Genomic DNA, 19,029 nt, shown 5'->3' on the forward strand with positions numbered 1-19,029 from the left:
AGACGGAGGGAGGGAGGGCGTCCGTTTAAACCTCTGCCCCGTGAATAAGCAGAGCAGCGCTGCTCCCGGCTGTGGACAGGGACAGCTCCAGCCTCAGCTCAGCCTGGCCACCCTAACGGGGAACAGTTTGTTAAATGTGACATTTATATATTGCTTCAGCGAGACTGCAGGAGAGAGAGAGAGAGAGAGAGTCAGAGCTGTGATCAGCCTCTGGCAGAACTCAGCGGAAACTTAATGAAAAGGAGTGTTCAGCCGGGGCGAGCGGAGGAGGGGGGCAGGTTAGCTCCACAAGGGCACAGGTTTGTAAATGAATCTCATTCAATTTCACTCCCCCCCCCCCCCCCACACACACACACACACTGGCCTGGAACATTGGGGTTAATGTTATACAAAAGGCAACACTACACAAGTAGCAGAGTTGGGAGTTTTGCACTAACACTGCAGCAATATTAATAATAATAATAATAATCCTTGAATTTGAATATAAAATATATTGTAAAGTGAATTGACTACATTTTGTGGGTGAAACGTGGCAGCCAATTGTGCACAGCACAGGATTGAGTGAATAATTTATTTTCTTCTCTTGTGAAGGGATTATTATCCCCGGAAAAGCGATCTGCCAATCGACTAACCACTGGTTCCTAGTTACGGCGAGGTAAACAGGCGTGTGGAGTCAGGAAGCTTGTCCAACGCTTTGCCCTGCCTGAGAACCCAGGTTCTCTCGCTTGTGAGGCAAATGCACTGAGCTACAGGACTCAAAATAGTGTGTTAAAGGGAAGGTGGGACGGAGATAACAGGCTTGGTTAAACCCCGAAGATTCATATACAGTACAGAGCTCCCTCCCAGGGTGTGATTGTTTGAGGGCAGCTCAGAGGTTTCCTCTGATGTGAAAGATGTTGGATAAATGAAACGTATAATAAAGGTTTGGTTTGGAAGCTTTACACACTGCTGTTCATTTGCTAAATGATTCTTTGCACAAATCGCTCACTCCCTGGGGGACTGTGAAACCTGTTCCACACAACCAGCTCCACCCCACACCCACCCAAAATCAATAATTTACATTTGCACACATGTAGCATCATAGGATATCACAGCACAGAAGGAGGCCATTCAGCCCATCAAGCCTGTGCACGCTCTTTGGAAGAGCTGCCCAATCAGTCCCCTCCCCCGCTCTTTCCCCATATCTTTGCAAATTTTTCCTTTTTAGGTACCTCTCCAATTCCCTTTTGAAAGTTGTTATTGAATCTGTTTCCCCACCCGTTCAGGCCGTGCATTCCAGACCGCAACAACTCTCTGTGTAAAACAATGTCTCCTTATCTCCCCTCTGGTTCTTGCCAATTATCTTAAATCTATGTCCCCTGGTTACCGACCCACCCACCAGTGGAAGCAGTTTCTCCCTGTCTACACTGTCAAAACCCTTCATCATTTTGAACACCTCTTTTAAATCTCCCCTTAACCTTCTCTGCTCTTAGGAGAACAATCCCAGCTTCTCTAGTCTCCCCACATAACTAAAGCCCCTCATTCCTGGTATCGTTCTGGTAAATCTCCTCTGCACCCTCTCCAAGACCTTGACAACCTTCCTAAAGTGTGGTGCCCAGAATTGGCCACAATACGCCAGCTGAGGCCTAATGAATGACATAATGTTTTCGCACCAAACTCCGTGACCCCATCTCCCCCACTCTCGCGCAACTCCACCGGCTCCCTATCCTTCAGAGGATCTCGTTCAAGATCCTGGTCCTCACCTGCAAAGACCTCTATGGCCTCACCCCACCCTACCTCTGCGACCTCCTAATCCCCTACCAACTCGCCCGCTTCCTCCGCTCAGCCGACTCTGGCTGCTCCACGTTCCCCGACCCACCGGCCCCACCATTGCGGGAGAGCCTTCAGCCACTCTGCCCCCAACCTCTGGAATTCCATCCCCCAATCACTCCGCCTCACCCCCTCCTTAGCCTCCTTCAAGTCCCACCTCAAAACCCTCCTCTTCGACCATGCCATTGGCCACCCCCCTTCCCCTCCCTTCTCCTCCCCTGACCTCAGCTCGGGACTGAAATGCTGTACAGCCACTGTCCATTTTATCCCATGGACTTCAATTTTGCTGACTAGTCTATTATGTGGCAATTTACCAAACACCTTCTGAAAGTCCATACACACTACATCAACTGCACTACCTTCATCAGTCCTCTCCGTTATATCATCAAATAACTCAATGAAGTTTGTCAGATACAATTTGCCTTTAACAAACCCATGTTGACTATTATTGATTATTTTATGTTTTTCTAAATTAAAAATAATTTTCCCCGTATTACGGTCTCTAGAAATTTCCCCACCACCGACGTTAGGCTGACTGGATATATTTATCAGGTTTATCCCTCTCTTTTTTGAACAGGGGTCTAATATTTGCAACTCTCCGCTACTCAGGCACTACTTCCATATTCAAGGAGAATGGTCTCCAGAGCCTCCGTTATTTCCACCCGAACTTCCCTCAGCAAACTAGGATCAGCCATGATCTAATAGATTGGCGGAACAGGCTTGGGGGGGCTGAATAACCTACTCCTGTTCCAATGTTCCCTGAAAGGGCAACTCAGAAACACTTCACACAAAGTGCTTCACTGCAGTGCCTGGGAACCTGGGTTGGGGCAGGGGGAGGTGGGGGGCACGTGAAAAGAAGGGGGAAAAAGATGATGAAAAGTACGGTTATCTTTTTCCTTCTTCCTCTTCTCTCCACAGGCAAGGGGATGAGGGAGGGGTGGGGGGGTGGGCGTGAGGGGAGCAAGGTGGGTGAGAGGGGGGGGCGGAGGGGAAAGGTGGGGAGGGAAGGAAGGAGGGAGCGGAGAACGTTGGGGACATAAAGAACCATTTTAGGTCAGGTTCCACATCCTAACTGTGTAAAAAAAATCCCCCCGAGTCTATCCATTTTACAGTATATGCTGTGAAGCGCTTTGAGACGTCTTGAAGATGTGATAAGGCGCTATGTCAAAGGCAAGGATTAATAGTATTATTACTATTATTATCTGTAATTGATGCTCTCTTGTTCCCCACTCTAGGTTTCTCCTTTTCAACCCCTCCCACCCCTCGTAGATTAAAGATTCTGCGACATGAAGTAGATTAAGAGATATTGATCTGAATTTGTTTTACAATTTGTAAAAGCATATTTGATAATTGTAACATGCATCTTGTGGCTGTCATTTATTTATCTCGGAATCTGTCAAAATCAGGAATGAAATTAAATTCATTGCTGCTTTCAAAAATAATAGACAATATAGGATGAAAAAATCAATATTTCTAAACTAAATGCAGAATATTACAGTGAAATATTGAGAAATTTGCAGAAATATCTAATTATTAAAAGCATTTACTGAGCAATTGAAAAGCACTCTATGTTCTGGTAATTCACCGAATGTTTAACATCAGTGACTCACCCTCCCAGCGCCAGCTAGTGACATCCTCCTGGTCTGATTACAAGGGGAAGACGACCAAAGGCGCGGTCAAAGAAGAATGTCTGGAGACAGGTCTTAAAGGAGGCGAGGGAGGGGCTGAGATGAAGGGGCTCCAGGATGAAGTTCCAGACGGTGGGAACAGAGAGACTGAAGGTCCGACTGCCAATGGTGGAGTGGCCAGGGCAACAACAACAACTTGCACTGATATATCGCCCTCCATGCAGTGTAGCGTCTCAGAGCACTTAACAGTGGCAGATCCTGACTCCAAGCCTGGTTGGGGTGGGGCTGGGTGGGGGGAGATGGCCCTAAGCACGGTCGAAGAAGAAGGTTTTCAGGCGGGACTTGAAAAAAGGGAGCGAGGGGGCAAGGCAGAGCGTTCCAGAGTTTCGGGGAGTAGTGTCTGATGGTGGGACGGAGGGTGTGAGGGACGAGCAGAAGCCGGTGCCAGTTGAGCAGATGCGCTGGGTGGTGGATTGGGCAGTGAGCAGGTTGGAGCGGTTGGGAGGTGCCAGAAGGCAAGGGACATGAAGTAGCAGAGGGAGCGGGCTAGGGTTTTAGAAGGTCACAGAGGTGAGACCATGGAGAATTTAAAATTGAAGGCGAGGCTCTTTAGCTCCATCTTCTAGGGGATGGGGAGCCACCGGAGCCGAGTGAGGATGGGAATGATAGGGTCATGGAATCTGGTGCAGGAGAGGACATGGGTTGCAGAGTTCTGGATGATCTGCAGCTTGTTGGATGAAGAGATGGAAATTCCGGGGGGCAGAGAGTTGGCAAAGTCCAGCCTGGATGTGATGAAAGCATGGATAAGAGTCTCGAGGAGAGAGATAGCGGCAGAAGTGGGCGATGAGAGGGAGTTGAGGAAAGGCTGAATGGGTCAGGATATGGATGTGGGATTTAAAGGACAGTTGAGAGTCAAACCAGACACTGAGGTTCTGCACTGGCTCAGTGAGGTGGAGTGTGCAACCATGGATGGTGATGCTGTCAGCGCCTGAGGTGAGGAGGCACGGACAAGAGCCAATCAGGAGAGACTCTGTCTTATCATCATTCAACTAGAGAAAGTTAACTCTCACCCAGGACTTGATGGCAATCAGTCAGAAGTGTAGTGGTCTTGGAATCAAGGGTGGAGGCAGAGAGATAGAGTTGGGGATTATCTATATACATGTGGAAGTTAACTCCATGCCTGCGGATGATATCGGCAATGGGGACATATAGATGTTATAGAGGAGAGATACAAGGACAGAGCCCTGACTGGGGTCACCACACATGATGGTGCAGGTGTCGGAGGAGAAGCTGTTGTCAGATACAACTTTGAGGCATTGGGATACATAGAGTGAAACCAGGAAAGGACAGAATGGCAAAGGTGGAGCTGAGAGGAGAGGCAGGGGAGGAGGATAGAATGGTCAACAGTGTCAAAGGCGGCAGAGATTGAGAAGAATGAAGAGGACACATCTAACAATGCAACCCCACACCAACCCCAAACCCAACCAATCCCAACCCCATCCTCAACCCCAGCCCCAACCCAAACCCAAACCAACCCCATCCCCAACCCAAACCTCAACCCAATCCCCAACCCCAAACCCCAACCCTAGCCCCAACCCAATCCCCAACCCCAACCCAAACCCCAACCCAAACCCCATCCCAAACCCCATCCTCAACCTCAACCCCATCCCCAGCCGGTCTCCCTCAATCCTACCAAAAATCACCCACATACAATCGATGCACGGCATGTTTGTGGGAAATCACTGTGTGTAAACAGTCACTACACTTTACAGTAAAGACTGCTTTGAGATATCTCGACATGATAAGGCGTTTCATCACCTGCCAGGATTATTGTTATTGTGTGATTGCTGTGTGTCGCTGTGTGTCGAGCCAGTGGTGGGGGCAGCAGATGGCACATTATTTATCTCATTGTTAATCAGCTGCTAATTAGGGCTGAACATTCTGGAAGCTAACACGACCTTTGCTGTCCTAACACACACGCGCATTGTGGCAGTTTGTGTTTTAATGTTTAAATGACATTTGCGTCTGGTTATAATTCAGGCTGATTCGTGCCGTCTGCCATTAACCTGTTAGCTGCTGGCTGTCTGCCTGGGGAGCCAGCGCGGAGCCTGTCAGACAAGAACATTTTCCAATTAAAATGAAACAAACCGTCCGTTACTGCTCAAAATGCTGATTTTGCCGCAGGTGTAAATATACAATCTGGAGTTTATTATTAATAATGATAATCCTTACATCTGGTACCTCTCCTCTCACATTGGGAGGGCACTTCACAGGATGTACTATGAAGTACACAGAATGTATGTTACATAGGTGAACGCAGCAGCCAACCAGCAATGTCCCACAAACAGCCATGTAGCCACTCCATGTGACTGATTTTGCCCGGGGGAGTGTCGGCCAGGACACCGGGGCAGAGAAACTCCCTTTATTACGATAATGTGATCCTGGCCAGACAGTCTTAAACAGAAGTGTCAGTATTATTATTATCAAGGATTATTATTATTATGATTAGCTATGTCTGTGTTAGTTGTGCCTGTGTTAACCGTCTCTGTGTTAGCCTGTGATCATTGGAAACCTTTGCCAGTGTTCTCCTTGTGCTGACCCTCACTGAGAGGCAGTCACGTCCCACAGCCCTGTGCCAACTCCCCCCACCCCATGGACATTGCCATCACACGCGGAACTCTCAGTGTTTGGTGAGTTTCTCCAGTCTCTTGGACGACAATCCTCCAGATATAATCAGTCACTCACTTCATGGCTGTTTGGGGGACATTGTTGTGCATGAATTAGCTGCTGTGTTCGCATACAAAATACAGTCACTACACTTCACAATGGGGGAGCGGTGTATCTGGGGAAGATCTATTGGAAACAATCTGGGAAATGATAATACGTTTGAGTATTGCTGATTGGATGACCCGCGGCAGGAGGTGGTGTGGGAATATCCCAGCTTCACATCAGGTGGAAAATGCAGAAAGTCACCTGGGCCCAAGGAACAGGAAGAGGCCACTCAGCCCCTTGAGCCTGTGCCGCCATTCTATTAGATTATGGCTGATTTGTACCTCAACTCCGATTACCCGTCTTTGCCCCATATCCCTTGATACTCAAGTTTTCAGTCCAGAACCTTGGGGTCTTGTTTGACCCTCAACTATCCTTTCTACCCCACATTTGTGCTATGACCCGCTCTGCCTTCCCCACACCGCAGGCCCCCAAAACCCTCATACACTCATTCATAACATCGAGGCTCGACTATGCAAACTCATTGCTTGTCGGCCTCCCCAACTCCTCCCTCCACAGGCTGCAGATCATCCAGAACTCTGCAGCCCGTGTCCTCTCCCACACCAGGCTCTGTGACATATCACCCCCATTCTCACCCGACTCCACTGTCTCCCCATCACACAAAGGTTACAGTTCAAGATCCTGTTCCTCACCTTCAAAGCCCTTCATGGTCTTGCTCCCCCCGACTTTGCGACCTCCTAACTCCTTACCTTTAATGGGCTCCGCCTGCTTCACATCCCCCACCTCGCCTGCACAACAATTGTCAGGCGGGCCTTCCGCCTCTGCCCCCACCGTTTGGAACTCTTTCCCGCAATCCCTCTGCCTCGCCTTCCTTTGCCTTCTTCGAGACACATCTCAAGACTCTCCTCTTTGATCGTGCTTTCGATCACCTACTTCCCCCCCCTGCCCTCCACACTCCCTAATCTCGACACCCAGCTCGAGTCCGAAACACTGACTATCTAGCGGCTTGGTATGTCCTCCCAATGTGAAAGGCGCTTTACATCTGTAATTTTGTTGTGACCTCAAATATCTATCCACCTCAGTCTTGAAAATGTGAATGGATCCGTCATCCAGTCTCCATGTCTGGACCTCCTGGCCTCAGTTCACCTGCTGCCAAGTATGTAGTCATATTAAATGGTGAAGAAGCTTTTAACTTTACCTGGAGTCCGACTAATATATTGTCCAAAACTTGGATCTGAGTCTTTCTTTATCACTTGATATCAGTCTTTAACAGAGGAATAAATTCCGGGCGGTGAATACATGTCAGTGAGGAGCAGGAGCCCAGGATGTTTGAGATCCAGCATTAATATTTCCCGGCCATTACTAATAAAATTATCCCTTTATTCAATTTTCCCAGATATAATTAGTCGTTCATTTCACAGTGGCCTGCAGTACATTGCTATGCACCAATGGGTTGCTGCATTCTACGACAAACATAGTTACTACAGTTTACAGTCTAATCTTTGAGACATCCTCCTGACATGAAAGACTCAATATCAAATGTTATTATTATTTATTTTTATTTTTATTATTTTTCATGGATCTGTTATATTGGTGAATTGTTGAATTGTAGGGGCCCCAAAACTCACTGCATCTGTTTTATTTGTTTCCCTTTTAACATGATGTTAGCCTGGTGTGAAACAGCCACCACCCTCCCCACCGCCTCCAAGCCTCCATGACGCCCAGGGATGGACAGGTTCATTCTCCTCCGAGCTCACAACAATAACAACAACAACAACTTTGCTGTTCGGCACAGGAACACTGAGCCAAATGGTTTCCTTCTGTGCTGTAAGATTCTATGATTCTATGAACAGCAAATTATTATAATAATTTTTGCATTCAATATAGCACCTTATAACTTCATTGAGACATCTTAAAGCGCTTTCCAGAATATACTGTAAATTGAGTTGTATATTTTGTCGATTATACAGCGCCTTTCACATTCGGAGGACTTCCCAAGGAACTGACCAATGAGAGATTTGCATGGGAGCTGGAGGTTGGGATCAGAGAAAGGTGGAGGGCAAGGGTGGTGGAGGAGAGAAGATGACTGAAGGCACGGTCGAAAAGAAGTCTTGAGATGGGCTTTGAAGCAGGCAAGGGACTGGGGTGGAGGGGCTCTGGGGTGGAATTCTAGAAGGTAGAGGGCAGAAAGACTGAAGGACCGACCGTTGATGGTGGAGTTGGTGGGGTAGGGATGGGTGTGGAGCAGGCCAGAGCGTGCAGAGCAGGTTGGTGGAATCAGACACCATGACGATGAGTCCTGAGCAGCTGCGGAGTCAGATTGGCAGGGACTGGATCACAGGAACCAGCAGGACAATCAATAAATCAATGACACCGACTGTAGATAATTAATTACATTGAGAGCTTCAACTCCGACCCCATGTGGGACCCATTCAGTCCATCTCAAAGCAAATTTAATACACTGCGCAGAGGTGTGAGACGTAAATTGCTTTTCCCATTGCTCCAACACAGCTACCGCTAACACAGCTACCACAGCTACCGCTAACACAGCTACCGCTACCACAGCTACCACAGCTTCCACAGATACCACAGCTACAGCTAACACAGCTACCACTAACACAGCTACCACAGCTAACACAGCTACCACAGCTTCCACAGATACAGCTAACACAGCTACCACTAACACAGATACCACAGCTTCCACAGCTTCCACAGCTACCACAGCTACCGCTAACACAGCTACCACAGCTACCACTAACACAGCTACCACAGCTACCGCTAACACAGCTACCACAGCTACCACAGCTAACACAGCTACCGCTAACACAGCTACCACAGCTACCGCTAACACAGCTACCACAGCTAACACAGCTAACACAGCTACCGCTAACACAGCTACCACAGCTACCGCTAACACAGCTACCACAGCTAACACAGCTAACACAGCTACCGCTAACACAGCTACCGCTAACACAGCTAAAGCAGTTAACGCTAACGCACCTAACACAGCTAACACTAACACAGCTAACGCTAACACAGCTAACATAGCTAACGCAAACACAGCTAACACAGCTAACACAGCTAACATTAACACAGCTAACACTAACACAGCTAACACAGCTAACACTAACACAGCTAACACTAACACAGCTAACACAGCTAACATTAACACAGCTAACACTAACACAGCTAACACTAACACAGCTAACATTAACACAGCTAACACTAACACAGCTAACACAGCTAACACGAACAGAGCTAACACGAACAGAGCTAACACTAACACAGCTAACACTAACACAGCTAATACAGCTAACACTAACACAGCTAACACTAACACAGCTAACGCTAACACAGCTAACACTAATGCTGTGTTGGGGGGTGTCACAGCACAGACAGATGGAGCTGGCTATGTTGAGTTATGAGCTGTTATAATAGTTAGTGGGGTCTCCTTAGAGCTAAACTGGCTCCGAGGTGACATGCCTGGTAATGGAATGTGGGAATCGAGCCCCTCCCCTCTGTGACTAGAGTCTAGTTCCTGAGCCAGGAGGCACTCATTGCTGATGACACCACAGCCCAACCTGGCTCATTGGTGGGACCTGGAAGTACAGACCGGTACTGGAGTCATCCTATTCAGCTCCTGTTAACCCTGCAGTCAAAGCCCTAACGGGTAGGATGGTCCTCGCTAGACAAGCAGCAGGAAAACTTACCAGATAGCAATATTAAACTATGCTGTTTTAGCTGGTTAGACTCCAGTAGTTACCCCAACCCACACTCTGGGGTCCCCAAGCCTTGGCGCTTGCCAACCTGTGCCTAATACTTACCGGAATTCGGTAAGCAGGATGTGTCCCTCCACAGAGAGAGAGCGCATTCCATTCCAACAATCTCTCTCTGGACTTTCCATGTGTAGGTGGGGTGCTGGTGGGTTAGGACACTCTTAAGCATTGTGACGGTTTCCGTGAGTGTCAGACACCCGGCTGATCAGACAAACAAGGATTAGAGAACAAATGATCAGACTCTGTGCTGGGCTGTGAGTTTGGTTAGTGATTAGCACTGAGTGCTGGGTTGATTGAGAGCAGATTCCAGGCTCTGAGTGTCTGACAGGAACGTGTGTGTGAGGCAGTTAACCCTGCCTTATCCCCATATCCCTTAATCCCTTTTGCAATAAGAAATCTATCTGTCTCAGTCTTGAATATGTTCAAGGACTGAGCGTCAACAGCCCTTTGTGTATTGAGTTCCATACATTCAATGCCCTTTGAGTGAAGAAGTTCTTCCTCAACTCAGTGCGAAAGGGATGGCCTCTAATTTTAAGGTTGTGTCCCTTGGTTTTAGTTTCTCCAACCAGGGGAGACAATATCCCACTATCTACTCTATCATGTCCTTTCATGATCTTATAGGTTTCTATAAGATCCCCTTTAATTCTTCTATATTCTCAAGAATATAGGCCCAAATTGGTCAGCCTCTCCTCGTAACTCAGCCCTTCATCCCTGGTACTAACCTAGTAAATCTACGCTGCACCCCTTCCAAGGCAAGTACATCCTTCCTTAAATAAGGAGACCAAAACTGCACACAGTATTCCAGGTGGGTCCTATACAGATGCAGCAAGACTTCCCTACTCTTATACTCTAATCCTTTCATAATGAATGCTAACATACCGTTCGCCTTCCTAATCGCTGCTGCACCTGCAGACTAACTTTCTGTGATTGGTGTACAAGGACACCCTCTGGACGCCAACACATTCCAATCTCTCCCCTTCTAAAAAATAACCCGCTCTACTGTTTTGCTACCCAGGTGGATGACTTCGCACTTCCCTACATTATACTTCATCTGCCACCTACCTGCCCAATCACCTATCTATGTCTCGCTGCATTTTTTTAATGTCTCCTCAGTGTTGACACTTCCTCCTCATTTTGTGTCATCCACAAATTTAGATATATTAACTTCGATGTCCTCATTTAGATTGTTGAAGTAGATGGTAAATAGCTGAGGCCCAAGGACTGATCCTTGTGGCACTCCACTAGTCACATCCCGCCAATCTGACAAGGACCCGTTTATCCCTACTCTTTGTTTCCTACCCGTTAACCATTCCCCAATCCACGTTACTATGCTCCCCCCAAATCCATGGGCCCCTATCTTTTGGACTAACCTTTTATGCGGCACCTTATCAAATGCCTTCTGGAAGTCCAAATAGACCACATCCACTTATTCACCCTTATCTAGTTTACTGGAAATGTCTTCAAAAAACTTATGAGATTTGTCAAACATGACTTCCCTTTTGTAAAGCCATGTTGACTCGGCCTAATTATATTGTGCCCTAAATACTGCACTACCACATCCTTAATCAATGATTCTAAAATTTTTCCTATCACTGATGTGAGACTAATTGGCCTATAGTTCCCCATCTTTTCCTTTCCACCTCTTTTAAATAGTGGTGTGACATTTGCGATCTTCCAATCCATGGGGACTGTTCCAGAATCCAAGGAATTTGGGAAGATCAGACACAAGGCCTCCACTATCTCATAAGCTCCTCTTTTAAAACCCCGGGATGCAAACCATCCGGACCAGGGGATTTGTCACTTTTTAGTGCTAACAGTTTCCCGAGCACCAATTCTCTACTAATGAAAATTTCCCTAAGTTGCTCCCTGTCCTTATCCCTTTGGTGCATCTCTATAGTTGGCAGACTGGTTGTGTCTTCTCGGGTGAAGACAGATGCTAAGTACCCATTTAGGTTCAGTTCCAAAGAGGTGCCACTCACCATCCCAAGGAGGATAGGCACTAGTTTCTCATCCAACAAAGATGGGTTTAATAATAATAATAATCCTTGCATTTGATATAGCACCTTATCACGTCTTCGAGACGTCTCAAAACACTTCACAGAATATGCTGTAAAGTGAATTGACTGTATATTTGTGAGCAAAGAGCACAGCAGCGTCCCACAAACAGCTGTGGATTGAAGTGACCAAATCATTATTTTTTTTTGAGGGATTAATATCAGGCGTGTGGAGTAATGAAACTTGCACAACGTTTTGTCCTGCCAGGAGTCAAACCCAGGTCTCTCACTTGCAAGGCAAGTGCTCTAACCACTGAGCTACAGGACTCCACCTCACTGGGTGGATGGCAGGTTGATACTTCCTGCGAGCTTCCTGGTGGGCAACACAGCTCAGCATGAAATCCACCCCGTCATTGCCACCATCTTCCTGTCCTCAGGCTGAGGTGTATTGTTTATCACTGGACACTGAACCCAATCTGCTGCTTCAGCTGTGACCAGCCATCAGTGCCCACCAGGTCAACATCAATCATACTTTATTAACAAGTAATAACAATGTTCCTCACTTTAGATACTGAGCCAACACAGTCACGATGTCTCTAATCGCCTCACAATCTTTTAATCCCAAAAGTGTTTCCAGGGAAACACGATTGGAGATCGGTCACACCTCGCAAAGAGAGCTCGGAATTTATTGAACTTTGTTTAAAGTCTCAGGAATGAGGGAACGAGGATGAAAGAGGGAGAGAGAATGAGAGGAAGGGAGGGAGCGAGAGAGAGAAGGTGAGAGGGAGAAAGAGAGTGAGAGAAGTGTGAGGGAGGGAGGAAAGGGGAGAGGTGGGGGGGGTAAAGTGAGGGATGGAGCGAGTGCCAGCAGCTTCTCTGGCTGGTGGCCAGTAATTAGGGAGATGGGTCTGTTGGCACTGAACAGCTTGACTTAAAGCTGGGAACATGCTGTGGTGCCAGAGAAATTAAATAACGATTCTCTGTCTGAGAGGCAGCCGAGCCGAGCCGAGCAAACAGACAGACAGACAGAAAGTATGTTGTTACAGAGAGAGATTAAACACAGGGTCTGTCACAAGTTGGGGTCCTTGTGCCATCCAGCCAGTGCAGTGTAAGGCCCCTGCTCTCAGCTCGGACACTTTAACACAACAACAACAACAACTTGTATTTATATAGTGCCCTTCGCATGGGGTAGCATCACAAAGCGCTTGACACTGGTAGAGTCTGACCCCAAGCCAGGCAGAGAGGGAGCGGGGAGGTGACCGTAAGCACAATCAAAAAGAAGGTCTTTAGGTGGGATTTGAAGGTGGGGGCGAGGCGGAGGGAATTGAGGGAGAGAGTTCCAGAGTTTTGGGTGTAATGGCTGAAGGCACGGCCACTGACAGTGGAGCGGAGGGAGGGGGTGAGGGACGAAGAGGAGGCCGGAGCCAGCCAAGTGGAGGCAGTGGTGGTGGAGTGGGGGGTAAGGAAGTCGTGGAGGTAGGGAGGTGCGAGGGCACAAAGGTATTTGAAAACGATTGAGAGGTTCTTGAAATTGATGTGTTCAGTGATTGGGAGCCAGTGGGAGCCTGGCAAGGGCTGGGGTGATGGGGGGACATTGTTTTTAAACATTTTGAGAGCGATAACGATGGGCAGACAGGCTCCCAGGAGCAGGAGTGGGGAGGCCAAGTCTGTTCCATCACCTTGTTAGATGGTGGGAGATCTGCTCATGCCATTGTCCAATGCTTCCCCATCCCCCCACTTCCCCTTACCCTCACCCCTCTCCCCTCACCCCTCTCCCCTCACCCCTCTCCTGCCCGAGTCTCTGCCTGTCCCTCTCTGAACATCTCTATTGATGCCACCTCCAAGCTGAGCTTTCCACATCTTCCCAGCCCAGTTTGTGAAGCAAAGCCTGACCTCAGGACCAGAGTTCACCTGGCCAACCTCACACACTGGTTTGAGGAGGTGACAGACCAGAGTGACTGTGGGAATAATAATAGTAATAATAATAACGATGATAATAATAATATTAATAATGATATTAATGATAATAATCATCATCATCCTTGCAATTGAAAGACACTTTATCACATCATCAAGATGCCTCAAAGCGATTCACAGCCAATATGCACACAACAATGTCCCACAAACAGCCATGGAGTGAGTGACCAATTTTATTTGGGGGATTGTTGGCCGGGACCCCAGGAGAGAGAGAGAAACTCCCTTCTGTTTTTGAATAGCGCCGCGCAATCTTTAATGTCCCCCTGAACAGGCTGATGGGACCTCAGTTTAACGTCTTTGAAGGATGGCACCTCCAACAATGCAACACCCATCCATGCCCCCCAGCTCTGCATTGAAGCATCAGCTTAGATTCTATGAGGTCCAAGTCCCCACGTGGGTCTTGATCCCACAATGTTCTGACTCAGTGGTGAGAGAGCCAGGCTGACACAGGGATATGCTGTAGCGTATCTAGACTTTAACAGGCATTTGACAAAGTACCACATGAAAAATTCCTCCACAAACTGTGGTCCCTGGGTGTCAAGGGCAAGGCACTGACATGGATTCAAAATTGGCTGAAGGGAAGGAAGCATTAGGGTGTTTGGGGGGATCTGTGGAATCAAAGGAGGTAGCAAAGGTCCTACAGAGAGAGCCTGATAGGCATGGGCTCCACATGGGCTGATAACTGGCAAATGAACATTAATACAGATACATACAAGGCCCTACATATAGGATCCAAGACTAGGAAACACAATGGATGGGAGTGAACTTGCTGAGGGGGCAAACTGAGAGAGATCTAGAGGTGTTAGCTGACTCACTGCTCAGTATGTCAGGCAGCAATAAACACGGCAAACAGGACACTGTTCATATTGTTAAATCAGTGAGTTCAGATCCCCAGACATCACCCTCAGGCTGTACAGTGTCTGGTTAGGCCACACACAGATTACTGTAGACAGCTCTGGTTACCGTGACATCAGGGGCTGTCCAGGCCATAGAGACAGTGCAGAGGAGAGAAACAAGGCTGGTCCCCAGTGTTAGAGGAATGAGCTGTGAGCAATGTTTAGAGAAGATCAAGCTCTTCAGTCTTGAGAGAAGCTGACTCAGAGAGAACCTCATAGAGATTTGTAACGTTTAAAACGGGATTGAAAACATAAACCCAGATCAACGCTTTCAGATGCACCAGGACAGTAAGATACAGGTTTAGTGTTTGGTGTAAAGGGCAATTTCAGGACAGATATCAGGAAGTATTTCTTTACTCAGAGGATAATTAGTGACTGGAACAGGTTACCAGAGAGGATGGCTGAGGCCAGGACATTGTGGAGTCCTGTAGCTCAGTGGTTAGAGCACTTGCTTTGCAAGCAAGACACCTGGGTTCATTTCCAGGCAGGGCGAAACCTTGGGCAAGTTTCCTTACTCCACACGCCTAATAATAATCCCTCCAAAAAACCCAAAACAATAATAAATTGGTCATTTTCAATCTACGACTGTTTGTGGGACATTGCTGTGCGCAATTGGCTGCCGCGTTCGCCCACAAATATACAGTCAATTCACTTTACAGTATATTCTGTGAAGCGCTTTGGGACGTCCTCCCGACGTGAAAAGCGCTATATCAAATGCAAGGATTATTATTATTATTATTATTATTGGACTCATTTGAAAAACAGTTTAATGCTGTGATGGGAGGACAGTCGGGTGGAAAGATTGAGATGAATTATGACTAAGCTGTTCTCTGTCCGGCCTACATGGTAAGTCTTCACTCGTGGAGTCCTGTAGCTCAGTGGTTAGAGCACTCGCTTTGCAAGCGAGAGACCTGAGTTCAATTCCAGGCAGAGGGCGAAACCTTGGGCAAGTTTCCTTACTCCACACAGAGCCTAATAATAATCCTCCAAAACCAAAAACAATAATTAAATTGGTCATTTTCAATCTATGACTGTTTGTGGGGCATTGCTGTGCGCAATTGGCTGCCGCGTTCGCCCACAAATATACAGTCAATTCACTTTACAGTGTGTTCTGTGAAGCGCTTTGGGACGTCCTCCTGACGTGAAAAGCGCTATATCAAATGCAAGGATTATTATTATTATTATTATTAGTATGCCTGATGCAAATAGGAAAAGTGAAACTTTGACTTGTGAGAGAGTGAGGGAGGGAGGGAGGGGGGAAGAGGGGCAGAGTGGGGGAAGGGGAGGGAGGGACGGAGGAGGAGGTGTGACCTCTGGCTTCGGTTCTGGCAGCGAGTGACCCGGACACACTGACCCCAAACCTTTGGCTGAAGGACGAACAATGAGCTGGAATGTTCCAGCACAGACCCCTCGTCGTCAGCCGCAGATTCACACAAAACCCAAGCTTTTATTACTTGGTCTGAAATTACATAAGAACATAAGAATTTGCTGGCGAAACAACAACAACAACAACAAGATTCCATTTATAGAGCGCCTTTCACGTCGGGAGGACATCCCAAGGTGCTGTACAGTTGGGTCAGGACCCGAGCCTTGGGGGGAAAATGGTCAGGGTAAAGGGAGGGAACGGAGGGAGCGAGGAGTGGGGAAATGGTCAGGGTGAGGGGAGGAAAGGGAGGGAGGGAGCGAGGAGTGGGTAGAGAGTCGAGAGGGGAGCTGAAGGCACGGTCAAAGAGAAAGGTCTTGAGACCGGCCTTGAAGGAGGAAAGGGAGGAAGCTGCGAAGGCAGTGGGGGATAGAGTTCCAGAGCCTCGGGGCTGAGAGGCTGAAGGCCCGGCCACCGATGGTAGGGCGGTTGGGGCGGGGGATGTGGAGCAGACTGGAGCCAGAGGAACAGAGGGTATGGGCAGGTAGATAGGGGGCAGTAGGTTGGAGAGGTAGGAGGGAGCGAGGCCGTGAATGGCCTTGTAGGTGAGGGTGAGGATCTTGAAATCGATCCTCTGGGGGATGGGGAGCAGTGGAGGCGAGCGAGGGTGAGGGCGAGGGTGGGAGTGATGTGGTCGCGGTGTCTGGTGCGGGACAGTACACGAGCTGCAGAGTTCTGAATGACCTGCAGTGTGGAGGGAGGGCCGGGAAGGCCGGCGGGGAGAGAGTTCCCATAGTCCAGCCTTGAGGTGATAAAGGTGTGGACCAGAGTTTCAGCCGCGTGAGGGGTGAGGTAGTGCCGTAGTCTGGCGATATTCCGGAGGTGATGGAAGGCGGTGCCGGTTGTGGTGCAGATATGAGGGAGAAAGGACAGCTCAGGGTCGAACAGAGCCCCGAGGTTCCTGATGGCTTTGAGAGGTGGAGAGTGCAGCCTTGGATGCTGATGGGGTCAGCGCCTGAGGTGCGGAGGCGCTGACGTGAGCCAATCAGGAGGGCCTCAGTTTTACGCACGTTGAGCTGAAGAAAGAAGCCCAAGATCCATCCAGTTCACCTTCCACCAGATCCTGGCAGTCTCAAACTATATTATCAACAGATATTATTTTTTAGCAGAAATTTATCTAATTTTGTCTTGAAACAAACAACATTTTCTGCTTCCACTGTCTGTCTCCCGAGGCAGCTTGTCCATACGTTTACTGCTCACTACTGAATTAGTATTTCCGCAGATTTGTTCTGCATTTATCCCCCTTCAATCACAGGCCGTGTCCTCTGGTTTTACTTCTAAATTGTGCCGTAAAAGCATGGCAGCCCATTATGACTGTTCCCCTTGTTCTTGTCACTCTGCGTTAGTGCAGTGAGGAGATAGAGAGTTGTTTGCACAAAAGGCAAAATGCTGCAGACGCTGGAAAACTGATATAGACACAGAAATCACTGGGAACAGTCAGCAGGTCAGGCCGCATCGACCTGAAATGTTGATCCACTTTCCTCTCTCCATAGATGCTGCCTGACCTGCTGAGCCACTTCTGTTTTTATTTCATTGTTGACACAAACCATCTTCCTGTAAAATGGACAGTGAAACATCCTTGATTCAAACAGCCAGAGTGGGAGAGGCTGCCCGCCCGCCTGGCCCAGCCTTCTGCCCGAGTAAGTGCCCGACTGAGCAGGGGGCAGCGACCAGACTCCCCTTCCCCCCCCACCTCCACCCGCACCCCCACCCCAGCCCCATTCCAGGCCATATGCGGGAATCCATCAAATGGTTCAAAAAAAGCAACAATTAAACATTGTTGGGCGAGAGAGTCTCTGACCCCACCTTACACAAAATTCCGAATAACTAGGTTCTCACTGTCCAACCAACAAGATAGCGTTTCTTTAACCATTTAATGGCCTGAAATACAGATCATTGACTTGTTAGTGACTGACAATGACCTCAACCCTGTGACTCAACAGAGAAGTTAATATGTTGTCACATGTCCTTCCCATATGCACTCCACTGCCTCCTCTCCTCTGCCAAGTGCTTTTAAGTGCTCTGCGATGCTACCCTGTGTGGAGGGCACTATGTATAAGTACAACTTGTTGTTGTTAAGTGTTGGAGAAAAGTGACCTCTGTAATAAGTGACAGAACTCCTGACAGAAGGAAGTGGACCAGTGACATCTGTTCTGCGCTGCTGGGCGTAAGCATAGGATCACAGTACTCCAAGCAGCTTGGCGCAGTGATGGGAGGACAGTGTTCTGGGCGGATGAGATCAGATGGTCACATCTTGTGATCGCGTGAGTCAGAGGCTTGTGGGTTTATATATCCAGGCTTTAAGCTCGTGTCCCGGCTGGTCCTGGGCAACACTGGAGACGTGCACAGAGCTGCTGTCCTTTAGATGAGACATTAAACTGAGCTCCAGGCTGCCTGTTCAGGTGAATGTTGAAGATCCCCTGGCCCTATTCAAAAACAGAAGGGAATTTCTCTCTCCCAGTGTCTTGGCCAACAATCCCCCCAAATAAAATTTGGTCCTTCAATCCATGGTTGTTTGTGGGACACTGCTGTGCGCAAATTGACTTCCACGTTAGCCCACAAAGTACACAGTCACTATACTTTGCAGTATATCCTGCAAAATGCTTGGAGACGTCTCAATGACCTGATGCAAGGATTATTAGTAGTAGTTTGTGCGTGAGTTGCTATATAAAAGTAACTTATTGTTAGCAGTGGGGCCTGAGTGACAGAATGCTGTTTATGATTAAGTTTATAGCTGAGAATAACATCAACAGACAATAAATTGTATTTACACAACACAGTGCCTTTCACGTCAGG

This window comes from Callorhinchus milii, unplaced genomic scaffold, assembly GCF_018977255.1.
Source record: "Callorhinchus milii isolate IMCB2004 unplaced genomic scaffold, IMCB_Cmil_1.0 Scaffold21, whole genome shotgun sequence".
Lineage (NCBI taxonomy): Eukaryota > Metazoa > Chordata > Chondrichthyes > Chimaeriformes > Callorhinchidae > Callorhinchus > Callorhinchus milii.